Source organism: Dendrobates tinctorius, unplaced genomic scaffold (assembly GCF_039654945.1).
Source record: "Dendrobates tinctorius isolate UK_male_01 unplaced genomic scaffold, ASM3965494v1 ptg000151l, whole genome shotgun sequence".
NCBI classification, from domain to species: Eukaryota; Metazoa; Chordata; class Amphibia; order Anura; family Dendrobatidae; genus Dendrobates; species Dendrobates tinctorius.
In genome coordinates, this window is record NW_027361818.1 from 1,174,599 (window position 1) to 1,190,571 (window position 15,973).

At 35.4% G+C, this 15,973-nt stretch overlaps 7 non-coding genes across 7 annotated transcripts; all 7 read right to left on the bottom strand.

Annotated features, from left to right (window-relative positions):
- Nucleotides 1-495: 495 nt before the first annotated feature.
- Nucleotides 496-577, bottom strand: TRNAS-CGA (transfer RNA serine (anticodon CGA)). The gene has a single exon. It is a non-coding gene; the product is annotated as a tRNA-Ser (tRNA).
- A 773-nt stretch (nucleotides 578-1,350) lies between these two features.
- On the bottom strand, nucleotides 1,351-1,432 carry TRNAS-CGA (transfer RNA serine (anticodon CGA)). The gene has a single exon. It is a non-coding gene; the product is annotated as a tRNA-Ser (tRNA).
- A 1,596-nt stretch (nucleotides 1,433-3,028) lies between these two features.
- TRNAS-CGA (transfer RNA serine (anticodon CGA)) lies at nucleotides 3,029-3,110 on the bottom strand. The gene has a single exon. It is a non-coding gene; the product is annotated as a tRNA-Ser (tRNA).
- Nucleotides 3,111-4,704: 1,594 nt separating this feature from the next.
- TRNAS-CGA (transfer RNA serine (anticodon CGA)) lies at nucleotides 4,705-4,786 on the bottom strand. Its single transcript has one exon. It is a non-coding gene; the product is annotated as a tRNA-Ser (tRNA).
- Nucleotides 4,787-11,435: 6,649 nt separating this feature from the next.
- Nucleotides 11,436-11,517, bottom strand: TRNAS-UGA (transfer RNA serine (anticodon UGA)). Its single transcript has one exon. It is a non-coding gene; the product is annotated as a tRNA-Ser (tRNA).
- Nucleotides 11,518-13,114: 1,597 nt separating this feature from the next.
- Nucleotides 13,115-13,196, bottom strand: TRNAS-CGA (transfer RNA serine (anticodon CGA)). The gene has a single exon. It is a non-coding gene; the product is annotated as a tRNA-Ser (tRNA).
- A 1,596-nt stretch (nucleotides 13,197-14,792) lies between these two features.
- Nucleotides 14,793-14,874, bottom strand: TRNAS-CGA (transfer RNA serine (anticodon CGA)). Its single transcript has one exon. It is a non-coding gene; the product is annotated as a tRNA-Ser (tRNA).
- Between the last annotated feature and the right edge of the window lie 1,099 nt (nucleotides 14,875-15,973).

Genomic DNA, 15,973 nt, shown 5'->3' on the forward strand with positions numbered 1-15,973 from the left:
GCATTTTTTTTATTATTCCCAACTTTTACTATATTTTCTTTTCACTAATCTTTCATAAGCAAAATCCAATCTTTTCAAAACTAATACAATAAACTGAACATGATTTCATCCAACATGAAGATTTCAAGTCCATCGTCTTAAAAATGCAGCCATCAAAATATATGGCATTGCTGATGGTTCTCAGTTGTCTTTTTGGAACCAGTTTAAATACTTTAATTGACATTTTATTGCTGAAAGAAATTTGGTGTAGAGGATTTCCAGCTATCAATACATAGATTTCTGTTATCTGCAAATGATGTCATCAATATCATGGGAAACATCTAGTAATATTTCTTTAAGTTTTCATACTTGTTGATTTCATTCTTGAGACAGATTTCGACTCAAATATATTTAGTTGTCCCATTTTCATATGTCTTGGCCCATTTTAATAATATACTGTATATATTATTTTAATGTTTTCGAGAAGGTCCAAAGTTTTGAACAAGTAAAACACTGCGCTGTGAACAGGATTTGAACCTGTGCGTGGATACCCCATTGGATTTCGAGTCCAACGCCTTAACCACTCGGCCATCATAGCCAAATGTTGAATAAACTATCAGATGTTTTTGCCATGTGAGCACAGAGGGAGAGCCTGTGAGAAGATTTTGGTCTAAGTTCACCTGAATCTCTACTGAACTACAAAGCCATGAGCATGAAAACTAGACTGACTTACTGAAGAGAAAGAAGTGGTCTGAGATCAAAGAGTAGAAGGAGATAAATGGATTGTATATTAAGAAACGCATTGATTTTGTTGACCACATGTTTCTCATGCTTAAAATTGTGGATGGACACCGCGCACTGCCAGGGAATTAATCTGCATTTTTTTTATTATTCCCAACTTTTACTATATTTTCTTTTCACTAATCTTTCATAAGCAAAATCCAATCTTTTCAAAACTAATACAATAAACTGAACATGATTTCATCCAACATGAAGATTTCAAGTCCATCGTCTTAAAAATGCAGCCATCAAAATATATGGCATTGCTGATGGTTCTCAGTTGTCTTTTTGGAACCAGTTTAAATACTTTAATTGATATTTTATTGCTGAAAGAAATTTGGTGTAGAGGATTTCCAGCTATCAATACATAGATTTCTATTATCTGCAAATGATGTCATCAATATCATGGGAAACATCTAGTAATATTTCTTGGCGTTTTCATACTGCTAAATGTCATTCTTGAGGCAGATTTCGATTCAAACATGTTAAGTTGTCCCTTTTTCATATCACTTGGCCCGTTTTAATAATATACTGTATATATTATTTTACTCTTTTCGAGAAGGTCCAAAGTTTTGACCAAGTAAAACACTGCGCTGTGAACAGGATTTGAACCTGTGCGGGGATACCCCATTGGATTTCGAGTCCAACGCCTTAACCACTCGGCCATCACAGCCAACTGTTGAATAATCTATCAGATGTTTTTGCCATGTGAGCACAGAGGGAGAGCCTGTGAGAAGATTTTGCTCTAAGTTCACCTGAATCTCTACTGAACTACAAAGCCATGAGCATGAAAACTAGACTGACTTACTGAAGAGAAAGAAGTGGTCTGAGATCAAAGAGTAGAAGGAGATAAATGGATTGTATATTAAGAAACGCAGTGATTTTGTTGACCACATGTTTCTCATGCTTAAAATTGTGGTTGGACACCGCGCACTGCCAGGGAATTAATCTGCATTTTTTTTATTATTCCCAACTTTTACTATATTTTCTTTTCACTAATCTTTCATAAGCAAAATCCAATCTTTTCAAAACTAATACAATAAACTGAACATGATTTCATCCAACATGAAGATTTCAAGTCCATCGTCTTAAAAATGCAGCCATCAAAATATATGGCATTGCTGATGGTTCTCAGTTGTCTTTTTGGAACCAGTTTAAATACTTTAATTGACATTTTATTGCTGAAAGAAATTTGGTGTAGAGGATTTCCAGCTATCAATACATAGATTTCTATTATCTGCAAATGATGTAATCAATATCATGGGAAACATCTAGTAATATTTCTTTAAGTTTTCATACTTGTTGATTTCATTCTTGAGACAGATTTCGACTCAAATATATTTAGTTGTCCCATTTTCATATGTCTTGGCCCATTTTAATAATATACTGTATATATTATTTTACTCTTTTCGAGAAGGTCCAAAGTTTTGACCAAGTAAAATACTGCACTGTGAACAGGATTTGAACCTGTGTGGGGATTTGCGGCCATGACAGCCAATTATAGGCTCACCTTATCAGATGTGTTTGCCATGTGAACACAGAGAACAGCCTGTGAAAAGATTTTGGCCTAAATTCGCATGAATATCTATTGTAGGATACAGCCATGAGCATGAAAACTAGACTGACTTACTGAAGAGAAAGAAGTGGTCTGAGATCAAAGAGTAGAAGGAGATAAATGGATTGTATATTAAGAAACGCAGTGATTTTGTTGACCACATGTTTCTCATGCTTAAAATTGTGGTTGGACACCGCGCACTGTCAGGGAATTAATCTGTATTGTTTTATTATTCCCAGCTTTTACTATATTTTCTTTTCACTAATCTTTCATGTGCAAAATCCAATCTTTTCAAAGGTAAAACAATAAACTGTGAACACGATTTCATCCAACATGAAGATTTCAAGTCCATCGTCTTAAAAATGCAGCCATCAAAATATATGGCGTTGCTGATGGTTCTCAGTTGTCTTTTTGGAACCAGTTTAAATACTTTCATTGACTTTTTATTGCTGAAAGAAATTTGGTGTAGAGGATTTCCAGCAACCAATACATAGATTTCTATTATCTGCAAATGATGTCATCAATATCATGGGAAACATCGAGTAATATTTCTTGGCGTTTTCATACTGCTAAATCTCATTCTTGAGGCAGATTTCGAGTCAAACATGTTAAGTTGTCCCATTTTCATATCACTTGGCCCGTTTTAATAATATACTGTTTATATTATTTTACTCTTTTCGAGAAGGTCCAAAGTTTTGACCAAGTAAAACACTGCGCTGTGAACAGGATTTGAACCTGTGCGGGGATACCCCATTGGATTTCGAGTCCAACGCCTTAACCACTCGGCCATCACAGCCAACTGTTGAATAATCTATCAGATGTTTTTGCCATGTGAGCACAGAGGCAGAGCCTGTGAGAAGATTTTGGTCTAAGTTCACCTGAATCTCTACTGAACTACAAAGCCATGAGCATGAAAACTAGACTGACTTACTGAAGAGAAAGATGTGGTCTGAGATCAAAGAGTAGAAGGAGATAAATGGATTGTATATTAAGAAACGCAGTGATTTTGTTGACCACATGTTTCTCATGCTTAAAATTGTGGTTGGACACCGCGCACTGCCAGGGAATTAATCTGCATTTTTTTTATTATTCCCAACTTTTACTATATTTTCTTTTCACTAATCTTTCATAAGCAAAATCCAATCTTTTCAAGACTAATACAATAAACTGAACATGATTTCATCCAACATGAAGATTTCAAGTCCATCGTCTTAAAAATGCAGCCATCAAAATATATGGCATTGCTGATGGTTCTCAGTTGTCTTTTTGGAACCAGTTTAAATACTTTAATTGACATTTTATTGCTGAAAGAAATTTGGTGTAGAGGATTTCCAGCTATCAATACATAGATTTCTATTATCTGCAAATGATGTAATCAATATCATGGGAAACATCTAGTAATATTTCTTTACGCTTTCATACTTGTTAATTTCATTCTTGAGACAGATTTCGAGTCAAATATATTTAGTTGTCCCATTTTCATATGTCTTGGCCATTTTAATAATATACTGTATATATTATTTTACTCTTTTCGAGAAGGTCCAAAGATTTGACCAAGTAAAATACTGCACTGTGAACAGGATTTGAACCTGTGTGGGGATTTGCGGCCATCACAGCCAATTATAGGCTCACCTTATCAGATGTGTTTGCCATGTGAACACAGAGAACAGCCTGTGAAAAGATTTTGGCCTAAATTCACATGAATATCTATTGTAGGATACAGCCATGAGCAAGAGAACTTGACTGACTTACTGAATAGAAAGGAGTGGTCTGAGATTAAAGAGTAGAAGGAGATGAATGGATTGTATATTGAGAAACGCAGAGATTTTGTTGACCACATGTTTCTCATGGTTAAAATTGTCTTTGGTTTCCGCACACTGTCAGGGAATTAATCTGTATTGTTTTATTATTCCCAGCTTTTACTATATTTTCTTTTCACTTATCTTTCATGTGCAAAATCCAATCTTTTCAAAGGTAAAACAATAAACTGTGAACACGTTTCATCCAACATGAAGATTTCAAGTCCATCGTCTTAAAAATGCAGCCATCAAAATATATGGCATTGCTGATGGTTCTCAGTTGTCTTTTTGGAACCAGTTTAAATACTTTCATTGACTTTTTATTGCTGAAAGAAATTTGGTGTAGAGGATTTCCAGCAACCAATACATAGATTTCTATTATCTGCAAATGATGTCATCAATATCATGGGAAACATCGAGTAATATTTCTTGGCGTTTTCATACTACTTAATCTCATTCTTGAGGCAGATTTCGATTCAAACATGTTAAGTTGTCCCATTTTCATATCACTTGGCCCGTTTTAATAATATACTGTATATATTATTTTACTCTTTTCGAGAAGGTCCAAAGTTTTGACCAAGTAAAACACTGCGCTGTGAACAGGATTTGAACCTGTGCGGGGATACCCCATTGGATTTCGAGTCCAACGCCTTAACCACTTGGCCATCACAGCCAACTGTTGAATAATCTATCAGATGTTTTTGCCATGTGAGCACAGCGGGAGAGCCTGTGAGAAGATTTTGCTCTAAGTTCACCTGAATCTCTACTGAACTACAAAGCCATGAGCATGAAAACTAGACTGACTTACTGAAGAGAAAGAATTGGTCTGAGATCAAAGAGTAGAAGGAGATAAATGGATTGTATATTAAGAAACGCAGTGATTTTGTTGACCACATGTTTCTTATGCTTAAAATTGTGGTTGGACACCGCGCACTGCCAGGGAATTAATCTGCATTTTATTATTCCCAACTTTTACTATATTTTCTTTTCACTAATCTTTCATAAGCAAAATCCAATCTTTTCAAAACTAATACAATAAACTGAACATGATTTCATCCAACATGAAGATTTCAAGTTCATCGTCTTAAAAATGCAGCCATCAAAATATATGGCATTGCTGATGGTTCTCAGTTATCTTTTTGGAACCAGTTTAAATACTTTAATTGACATTTTATTGCTGAAAGAAATTTGGTGTAGAGGATTTCCAGCTATTAATACATAGATTTCTATTATCTGCAAATGATGTAATCAATATCATGGGAAACATCTAGTAATATTTCTTTAAGCTTTCATACTTGTTAATTTCATTCTTGAGACAGATTTCGACTCAAATATATTTAATTGTCCCATTTTCATATGTCTTGGCCCATTTTAATAATATACTGTATATATTATTTTACTCTTTTCGAGAAGGTCCAAAGTTTTGACCAAGTAAAATACTGCACTGTGAACAGGATTTGAACCTGTGTGGGGATTTGTGGCCATCTCAGCCAATTATAGGCTCACCTTATCAGATGTGTTTGCCATGTGAACACAGAGAACAGCCTGTGAAAAGATTTTGGCCTAAATTCGCATGAATATCTATTGTAGGATACAGCCATGAGCAAGAGAACTTGACTGACTTACTGAATAGAAAGGAGTGGTCTGAGATTAAAGAGTAGAAGGAGATGAATGGATTGTATATTGAGAAACACAGAGATTTTGTTGACCACATGTTTCTCATGGTTAAAATTGTCTTTGGTTTCCACACACTGTCAGGGAATTAATCTGCATTGTTTTATTATTCCCAGCGTCTACTATATTTTCTTTTCACTAATCTTTCATGTGCAAAATCCAATCTTTTCAAAGGTAAAACAATAAACTGTGAACACGATTTCATCCAACATGAAGATTTCAAGTCCATCGTCTTAAAAATGCAGCCATCAAAATAGTGATTTTGTTGACCACATGTTTCTCATGCTTAAAATTGTGGTTGGACACCGCGCACTGCCAGGGAATTAATCTGCATTTTTTTTATTATTCCCAACTTTTACTATATTTTCTTTTCACTAATCTTTCATAAGCAAAATCCAATCTTTTCAAAACTAATACAATAAACTGAACATGATTTCATCCAACATGAAGATTTCAAGTCCATCGTCTTAAAAATGCAGCCATCAAAATTTATGGCATTGCTGATGGTTCTCAGCTGTCTTTTTGGAACCAGTTTAAATACTTTAATTGACATTTTATTGCTGAAAGAAATTTGGTGTAGAGGATTTCCAGCTATCAATACATAGATTTCTATTATCTGCAAATGATGTCATCAATATCATGGGAAACATCGAGTAATATTTCTTTAAGTTTTCATACTTGTTAATTTAATTCTTGAGACAGATTTCGACTCAAACATATTTAGTTGTCCCATTTTCATATGTCTTGGCCCATTTTAATAATATACTGTATATATTATTTTACTCTTTTCGAGAAGGTCCAAAGTTTTGACCAAGTAAAACATTGCACTGTGATCAGGATTTGAACCTGTGTGGGGATTTGCGGCCATCACAGCCAATTATAGGCTCACTTTATCAGATGTGTTTGCCATGTAAACACAGAGAACAGCCTGTGAGAAGATTTTGGCCTAAGTTCGCATGAATATCTATTTAGGATACAGCCATGAGCAAGAGAACTTGACTGACTTACTGAAGAGAAAGGAGTGGTCTGAGATCAAAGAGTAGAAGGAGATGAATGGATTGTATATTGAGAAACGCAGAGATTTTGTTGACCACATGTTTCTCATGGTTAAAATTGTCTTTGGTTTCCACACACTGTCAGGGAATTAATCTGCATTGTTTTATTATTCCCAGCGTCTACTATATTTTCTTTTCACTAATCTTTCATGTGCAAAATCCAATCTTTTCAAAGGTAAAACAATAAACTGTGAACACGATTTCATGCAACATGAAGATTTCAAGTCCATCGTCTTAAAAATGCAGCCATCAATATAGTGATTTTGTTGACCACATGTTTCTCATGCTTAAAATTGTGGTTGGACACCGCGCACTGCCAGGGAATTAATCTGCATTTTTTTTATTATTCCCAACTTTTACTATATTTTCTTTTCACTATTCTTTCATAAGCAAAATCCAATCTTTTCAAAACTGATACAATAAACTGAACATGATTTCATCCAACATCAAGATTTCAAGTCCATCGTCTTAAAAATGCAGCCATCAAAATATATGGCATTGCTGATGGTTCTCAGTTGTCTTTTTGGAACCAGGTTAAATACTTTAATTGACATTTTATTGCTGAAAGAAATTTGGTGTAGAGGATTTCCAGCTATCAATACATAGATTTCTATTATCTGCAAATGATGTAATCAATATCATGGGAAACATCTAGTAATATTTCTTTAAGTCTTCATACTTGTTAATTTCATTCTTGAGACAGATTTCGACTCAAATATATTTAGTTGTCCCATTTTCATATGGCTTGGCCCATTTTAATAATATACTGTATATATTATTTTACTCTTTTCGAGAAGGTCCAAAGATTTGACCAAGTAAAATACTGCACAGTGAACAGGATTTGAACCTGTGTGGGGATTTGCGGCCATCACAGCCAATTATAGGCTCACCTTATCAGATGTGTTTGCCATGTGAACACAGAGAACAGCCTGTGAAAAGATTTTGGCCTAAATTCGCATGAATATCTATTGTAGGATACAGCCATGAGCAAGAGAACTTGACTGACTTACTGAATAGAAAGGAGTGGTCTGAGATTAAAGAGTAGAAGGAGATGAATGGATTGTATATTGAGAAACGCAGAGATTTTGTTGACCACGTGTTTCTCATGGTTAAAATTGTCTTTGGTTTCCGCACACTGTCAGGGAATTAATCTGTATTATTCCCAGCTTTTACTATATTTTCTTTTCACTAATCTTTCATGTGCAAAATCCAATCTTTTCAAAGGTAAAACAATAAACTGTGAACACGATTTCATCCAACATGAAGATTTCAATTCCATCGTCTTAAAAATGCAGCCATCAAAATAGTGATTTTGTTGACCACATGTTTCTCATGCTTAAAATTGTGGTTGGACACCGCGCACTGCCAGGGAATTAATCTGCATTTTTTTTATTATTCCCAACTTTTACTATATTTTCTTTTCACTAATCTTTCATAAGCAAAATCCAATCTTTTCAAAACTAATACAATAAACTGAACATTATTTCATCCAACATGAAGATTTCAAGTCCATCGTCTTAAAAATGCAGCCATCAAAATATATGGCATTGCTGATGGTTCTCAGTTGTCTTTTTGGAACCAGTTTAAATACTTTAATTGACATTTTATTGCTGAAATAAATTTGGTGTAGAGGATTTCCAGCTATCAATACATAGATTTCTATTATCTGCAAATGATGTCATCAATATCATGGGAAACATCGAGTAATATTTCTTGAAGTTTTCATACTGCTTAATTTCATTCTTGAGACAGATTTCGACTCAAACAAATTTAGTTGTCCCATTTTCATATGTCTTGGCCCATTTTAATAATATACTGTATATATTATTTTACTCTTTTCGAGAAGGTCCAAAGTTTTGACCAAGTAAAACATTGCACTGTGATCAGGATTTGAACCTGTGTGGGGATTTGTGGCCATCACAGCCAATTATAGGCTCACTTTATCAGATGTGTTTGCCATGTGAATACAGAGAACAGCCTGTGAGAAGATTTTGGCCTAAAGGGCCTTTTACACTAAGCAACGCACCAGCGATAACAATAGCGATCCGACCAGGCATAGATCGCTGTTGTGTCGTTACGTGATCGCTAGATAGCTTTCAAACAGTCCACTCTCGTCAACGACTCTAGAGAGATCAGCGATCTGCATAGCGACCTTGTTGCTCGTTGAGTACCTTTCACATTACTAAACCACAAACGATTCAGACCTCGGTGGGCATGCTTCAGCGTTTAATTTACAACGCCCCCCAAAGCGCCGATTGGTGGTCACCGCTGCGCTGTCATTGGCCGGCGGCGTCATTAAAGAGGACGTAATAGCGTTACAGTTTAAATCTCTGGAGCGCCATGGTTAGCTTCTAAACCAGCATTTTTCTCCCTAGAGACAAAAGTGCATTTTTGGTTAGATTTCGCTATTCGTCCTTCAGCAACCCTCTTGAAGAATCATCATCGTTGGTTTTTTTCAAATACCTGAGGCGTTCCAGCGTTGTCTTTTATAGCTTTTTTGTCAGATACATTTCGCACATTGTCAGCGCTGTAAAGACCAATAGGGAAGAGGAGGCGTGGCCGGTAAGTCACGCCTGTGTCGCTGAGCCATGCGTCATTATTGACGTCGCTCATCGTTTTTAAAGCTTCAAACACAACGATAATTGCTGAACAGCGGGACGTCAGCGATGGAAAAATGTACCTGCACATTCGAGCATGATCAGCGATAGCCGACGGGGGGTCCGGTCGCTGCTACCTTTCACACTTAACGAGATCGCTAGCGTGATCACTGTCGCGTCACAATATCGGTGTCGCTTGAGCGATATCACTAGCGATCTCGCTTAGTGTAAAACCCCCTTTAGTTCGCATGAATATCTATTTAGGATACAGCCATGAGCAAGAGAACTTGACTGACTTACTGAAGAGAAAGGAGTGGTCTGAGATCAAAGAGTAGAAGGAGATGAATGGATTGTATATTGAGAAACACAGAGATTTTGTTGACCACATGTTTCTCATGGTTAAAATTGTCTTTGGTTTCCACACACTGTCAGGGAATTAATCTGCATTGTTTTATTATTCCCAGCGTCTACTATATTTTCTTTTCACTAATCTTTCATGTGCAAAATCCAATCTTTTCAAAGGTAAAACAATAAACTGTGAACACGATTTCATCCAACATGAAGATTTCAAGTCCATCGTCTTAAAAATGCAGTCATCAAGATAGTGATTTTGTTGACCACATGTTTCTCATGCTTAAAATTGTGGTTGGACACCGCGCACTGCCAGGGAATTAATCTGCATTTTTTTTATTATTCCCAAGTTTTACTATATTTTCTTTTCACTATTCTTTCATAAGCAAAATCCAATCTTTTCAAAACTGATACAATAAACTGAACATGATTTCATCCAACATCAAGATTTCAAGTCCATTGTCTTAAAAATGCAGCCATCAAAATATATGGCATTGCTGATGGTTCTCAGTTGTCTTTTTGGAACCAGTTTAAATACTTTAATTGACATTTTATTGCTGAAAGAAATTTGGTGTAGAGGATTTCCAGCTATCAATACATAGATTTCTATTATCTGCAAATGATGTCATCAATATCATGGGAAACATCTAGTAATATTTCTTTAAGTTTTCATACTTGTTAATTTCATTCTTGAGACAGATTTCGACTCAAATATATTTATTTGTCCCATTTTCATATGTCTTGGCCCATTTTAATAATATACTGTATATATTATTTTACTCTTTTCGAGAAGGTCCAAAGTTTTGACCAAGTAAAACACTGCACAGTGAACAGGATTTGAACCTGTGTGGGGATTTACGGCCATCACAGCCAATTATAGGCTCACCTTATCAGATGTGTTTGCCATGTGAACACAGAGAACAGCCTGTGAAAAGATTTTGGCCTAAATTCGCATGAATATCTATTGTAGGATACAGCCATGAGCAAGAGAACTTGACTGACTTACTGAATAGAAAGGAGTGGTCTGAAATTAAAGAGTAGAAGGAGATGAGTGGATTGTATATTGAGAAACGCAGAGATTTTGTTGACCACGTGTTTCTCATAGTTAAAATTGTCTTTGGTTTCCGCACACTGTCAGGGAATTAATCTGTATTGTTTTATTATTCCCAGCTTTTACTATATTTTCTTTTCACTAATCTTTCATGTGCAAAATCCAATCTTTTCAAAGGTAAAACAATAAACTGTGAACACGATTTCATCTAACATTAAGATTTCAAGTCCATCGTCTTAAAAATGCAGCCATCAAAATATATGGCATTGCTGATGGTTCTCAGTTGTCTTTTTGGAACCAGTTTAAATACTTTCATTGACTTTTTATTGCTGAAAGAAATTTGGTGTAGAGGATTTCCAGCTATCAATACATAGATTTCTATTATCTGCAAATGATGTCATCAATATCATGGGAAACATCGAGTAATATTTCTTGGAGTTTTCATACTGCTAAATCTCATTCTTGAGGAAGATTTCGAGTCAAACATGTTAAGTTGTCCCATTTTCCTATCACTTGGCCCGTTTTAATAATATACTGTATATATTATTTTACTCTTTTCGAGAAGGTCCAAAGTTTTGACCAAGTAAAACAGTGCACTGTGAACAGGATTTGAACCTGTGCGGGGATACCCCATTGGATTTCAAGTCCAACGCCTTAACCAGTCGGCCAGCACAGCCAACTGTTGAGTAATCTATCAGATGTTTTTGCCATGTGAGCACAGAGGGAGAGCCTGTGAGAAGATTTTGGTCTAAGTTCACCTGAATCTCTACTGAACTACAAAGCCATGAGCATGAAAACTAGACTGACTTACTGAAGAGAAAGAAGTGGTCTGAGATCAAAGAGTAGAAGGAGATAAATGGATTGTATATTAAGAAACGCAGTGATTTTGTTGACCACATGTTTCTCATGGTTAAAATTGTGGTTGGACACCGCGCACTGCCAGGGAATTAATCTGCATTTTTTTTATTATTCCCAACTTTTACTATATTTTCTTTTCACTAATCTGTGATAAGCAAAATCCAATCTTTTCAAAACTAATACAATAAACTGAACATGATTTCATCCAACATGAAGATTTCAAGTCCATCGTCTTAAAAATGCAGCCATCAAAATATATGGCATTGCTGATGGTTCTCAGTTGTCTTTTTGGAACCAGTTTAAATACTTTAATTGACATTTTATTGCTGAAAGAAATTTGGTGTAGAGGATTTCCAGCTATCAATACATAGATTTCTATTATCTGCAAATGATGTCATCAATATCATGGGAAACATCTAGTAATATTTCTTTAAGTTTTCATACTTGTTAATTTCATTCTTGAGAAAGATTTCGACTCAAATATATTTAGTTGTCCCATTTTCATATGTCTTGGCCCATTTTAATAATATACTGTATATATTATTTTACTCTTTTCGAGAAGGTCCAAAGTTTTGACCAAGTAAAACACTGCACTGTGAACAGGATTTGAACCTGTGTGGGGATTTGCGGCCATCACAGCCAATTATAGGCTCACTTTATCAGATGTGTTTGCCATGTGAACACAGAGAACAGCCTGTGAAAAGATTTTGGCCTAAATTCACAAGAATATCTATTGTAGGATACAGCCATGAGCAAGAGAACTTGACTGACTTACTGAAGAGAAAGGAGTGATCTGAGATTAAAGAGTAGAAGGAGATGAATGGATTGTATATTGAGAAACGCAGAGATTTTGTTGACCACGTGTTTCTCATGGTTAAAATTGTCTTTGGTTTCCGCACACTGTCAGGGAATTAATCTGCATTGTTTTATTATTCCCAGCTTTTACAATATTTTCTTTTCACTAATCTTTCTTGTGCAAAATCCAATCTTTTCAAAGGTAAAACAATAAACTGTGAACACCATTTCATCCAACATGAAGATTTCAAGTCCATCGTCTTTAAAATGCAGCCATCAAAATATATGGCATTGCTGATGGTTCTCAGTTGTCTTTTTGGAACCAGTTTAAATACTTTCATTGACTTTTTATTGCTGAAAGAAATTTGGTGTAGAGGATTTCCAGCAACCAATACATAGATTTCTATTATCTGCAAATGATGTCACCAATATCATGGGAAACATCGAGTAATATTTCTTGAAGTTTTCATACTGCTTAATTTCATTCTTGAGGCAGATTTTGAGTCAAACATGTTGGAGTTCTCCCATTTTCATATCACTTTGCCAGTTTTAATAATATACTGTATATATTATTTCACTCTTTTCGAGAAGGTCCAAAGGTTTGACCAAGTAAAACACTGCACTGTGAACAGGGTTTGAACCTGGGCAGGTATACCCCATTGGATTTCGAGTCCAACACCTACACCACTCTGCCATCACAGCCAACTGTTGAATAAGCTATCAGATGTTTTTGCCATGTGAGCACAGAGGGAGAGCCTGTGAGAAGATTTTGGTCTAAGTTCACCTGAATCTCTACTGAACTACACAGCCATGAGCATGAAAACTAGACTGACTTACTGAAGAGAAAGAAGTGGTCTGAGATCAAAGAGTAGAAGGAGATATATGGATTGTATATTAAGAAACGCAGTGATTTTGTTGACCACATGTTTCTCATGCTTAAAATTGTGGTTGGACACCACGCACTGCCAGGGAATTAATCTGCATTTTTTTATTATTCCCAACTTTTACTATACTTTCTTTTCACTAATCTTTCATAAGCAAAATCCAATCTTTTCAAAACCAATACAACAAACTGAACATGATTTCATCCAACATGAAGATTTCAAGTCCATCGTCTTAAAAATGCAGCCATCAAAATATATGGCATTGCTGATGGTTCTCAGTTGTCTTTTTGGAACCAGTTTAAATACTTTAATTGACATTTTATTGCTGAAAGAAATTTGGTGTAGAAGATTTCCAGCTATCAATACATAGATTTCTATTATCTGCAAATGATGTCATCAATATCATGGGAAACATATAGTAATATTTCTTTAAGTTTTCATACTTGTTAATTTCATTCTTGAGACAGATTTTGACTCAAATATATTTAGTTGTCGCATTTTCATATGTCTTGGCCCATTTTAATAATATATTGTATATATTATTTTACTCTTTTCGAGAAGTTCCAAAGTTTTGACCAAGTAAAACACTGCACTGTGAACAGGATTTGAACCTGTTTGGGGATTTGCTGCCATCACAGCCAATTATAGGCTCACTTTATCAGATGTGTTTGCCATGTGAACACAGAGAACAGCCTGTGAAAAGATTTTGGCCTAAATTCGCATGAATATCTATTGTAGGATACAGCCATGAGCAAGATAACTTGACTGACTTACTGAAGAGAAAGGAGTGGTCTGAGATCAAAGAGTAGAAGGAGATGAATGGATTGTATATTGAGAAACGCAGAGATTTTGTTGACCACGTGTTTCTCATGGTTAAAATTGTCTTTGGTTTCCGCACACTGTCAGGGAATTAATCTGCATTGCTTTATTATTCCCAGCTTCTACTATATTTTCTTTTCACTAATCTTTCATGTGCAAAATCCAATCTTTTCAAAGGTAAAACAATAAACTGTGAACACGATTTCATCCAACATGAAGATTTCAAGTCCATCGTCTTAAAAATGCAGCCATCAAAATATATGGAATTGCTGATGGTTCTCAGTTGTCTTTTTGGAACCAGTTTAAATACTTTCATTGACTTTTTATTGCTGAAAGAAATTTGGTGTAGAGGATTTCCAGCAACCAATACATAGATTTCTATTATCTGCAAATGATGTCATCAATATCATGGGAAACAACAAGTAATATTTCTTGAAGTTTTCATACTGCTTAATTTCATTCTTGAGGAAGATTTTGAGTCAAACATGTTGGAGCTGTCCCATTTTCATATCACTTGGCCCGTTTTAATAATATACTGTATATATTATTTTACTCTTTTAGAGAAGGTCCAAAGTTTTGACCAAGTAAAACACCACGCTGTGAACAGGAATTGAACCTGTGCGGGGATACCCCATGGGAATTCGAGTCCACCGCCTTAACCACTCGGCCATCTCAGCCAACTGTTGAATAATCTATCAGATGTTTTTGCCATGTGAGCACAGAGGGAGACCCTGTGAGAAGATTTTGGTCTAAGTTCACCTGAATCTCTACTGAACTACACAGCCATGAGCATGAAAACTAGACTGACTTACTGAAGAGAAAGAAGTGGTCTGAGATCAAAGAGTAGAAGGAGATAAATGGATTGTATATTAAGAAACGCAGTGATTTTGTTGACCACATGTTTCTCATGCTTAAAATTGTGGTTGGACACCGCGCACTGCCAGAGAATTAATCTGGTCTGAGATTATAGAGTAGAAGGAGATGAATGGATTGTATATTGAGAAACGCAGAGATTTTGTTGACCACGTGTTTCTCATGGTTAAAATTGTCTTTGGTTTCCGCACACTGTCAGGGAATTAATCTGCATTGTTTTATTATTCCCAGCTTTTACTATATTTTCTTTTCACTAATTTTTCATGTGCAAAATCCAATCTTTTCAAAGGTAAAACAATAAATTGTGAACACGATTTCATCCAACATGAAGATTTCAAGCCATCGTCTTAAAAATGCAGCCATCAAAATATATGGCATTGCTGATGTTTCTCAGTTGTCTTTTTGGAACCAGTTTAAATACTTTAATTGACATTTTATTGCTGAAAGAAATTTGGTGTAGAGGATTTCCAGCTATCAATACATAGATTTCTATTATCTGCAAATGATGTCATCAATATCATGGGAAACATCTAGTAATATTTCTTGAAGTTTTCATACTTGTTAATTTCATTCTTGAGACAGATTTCGACTCAAATATATTTAGTTGTCCCATTTTCATATGTCTTGTCCCATTTTAATAATATACTGTATATATTATTTTACTCTTTTCGAGAAGGTCCAAAGTTTTGACCAAGTAAAACACTGCACTGTGAACAGGATTTGAACCTGTGTGGGGATTTGCGGCCATCACAGCCAATTAAAGGCTCACTTTATCAGATGTGTTTGCCATGTGAACACAGAGAACAGCCTGTGAAAAGATTTTGGCCTAAATTCGCATGAATATCTATTGTAGGATACAGCCATGAGCAAGAGAACTTGACTGACTTACTGAAGAGAAAGGAG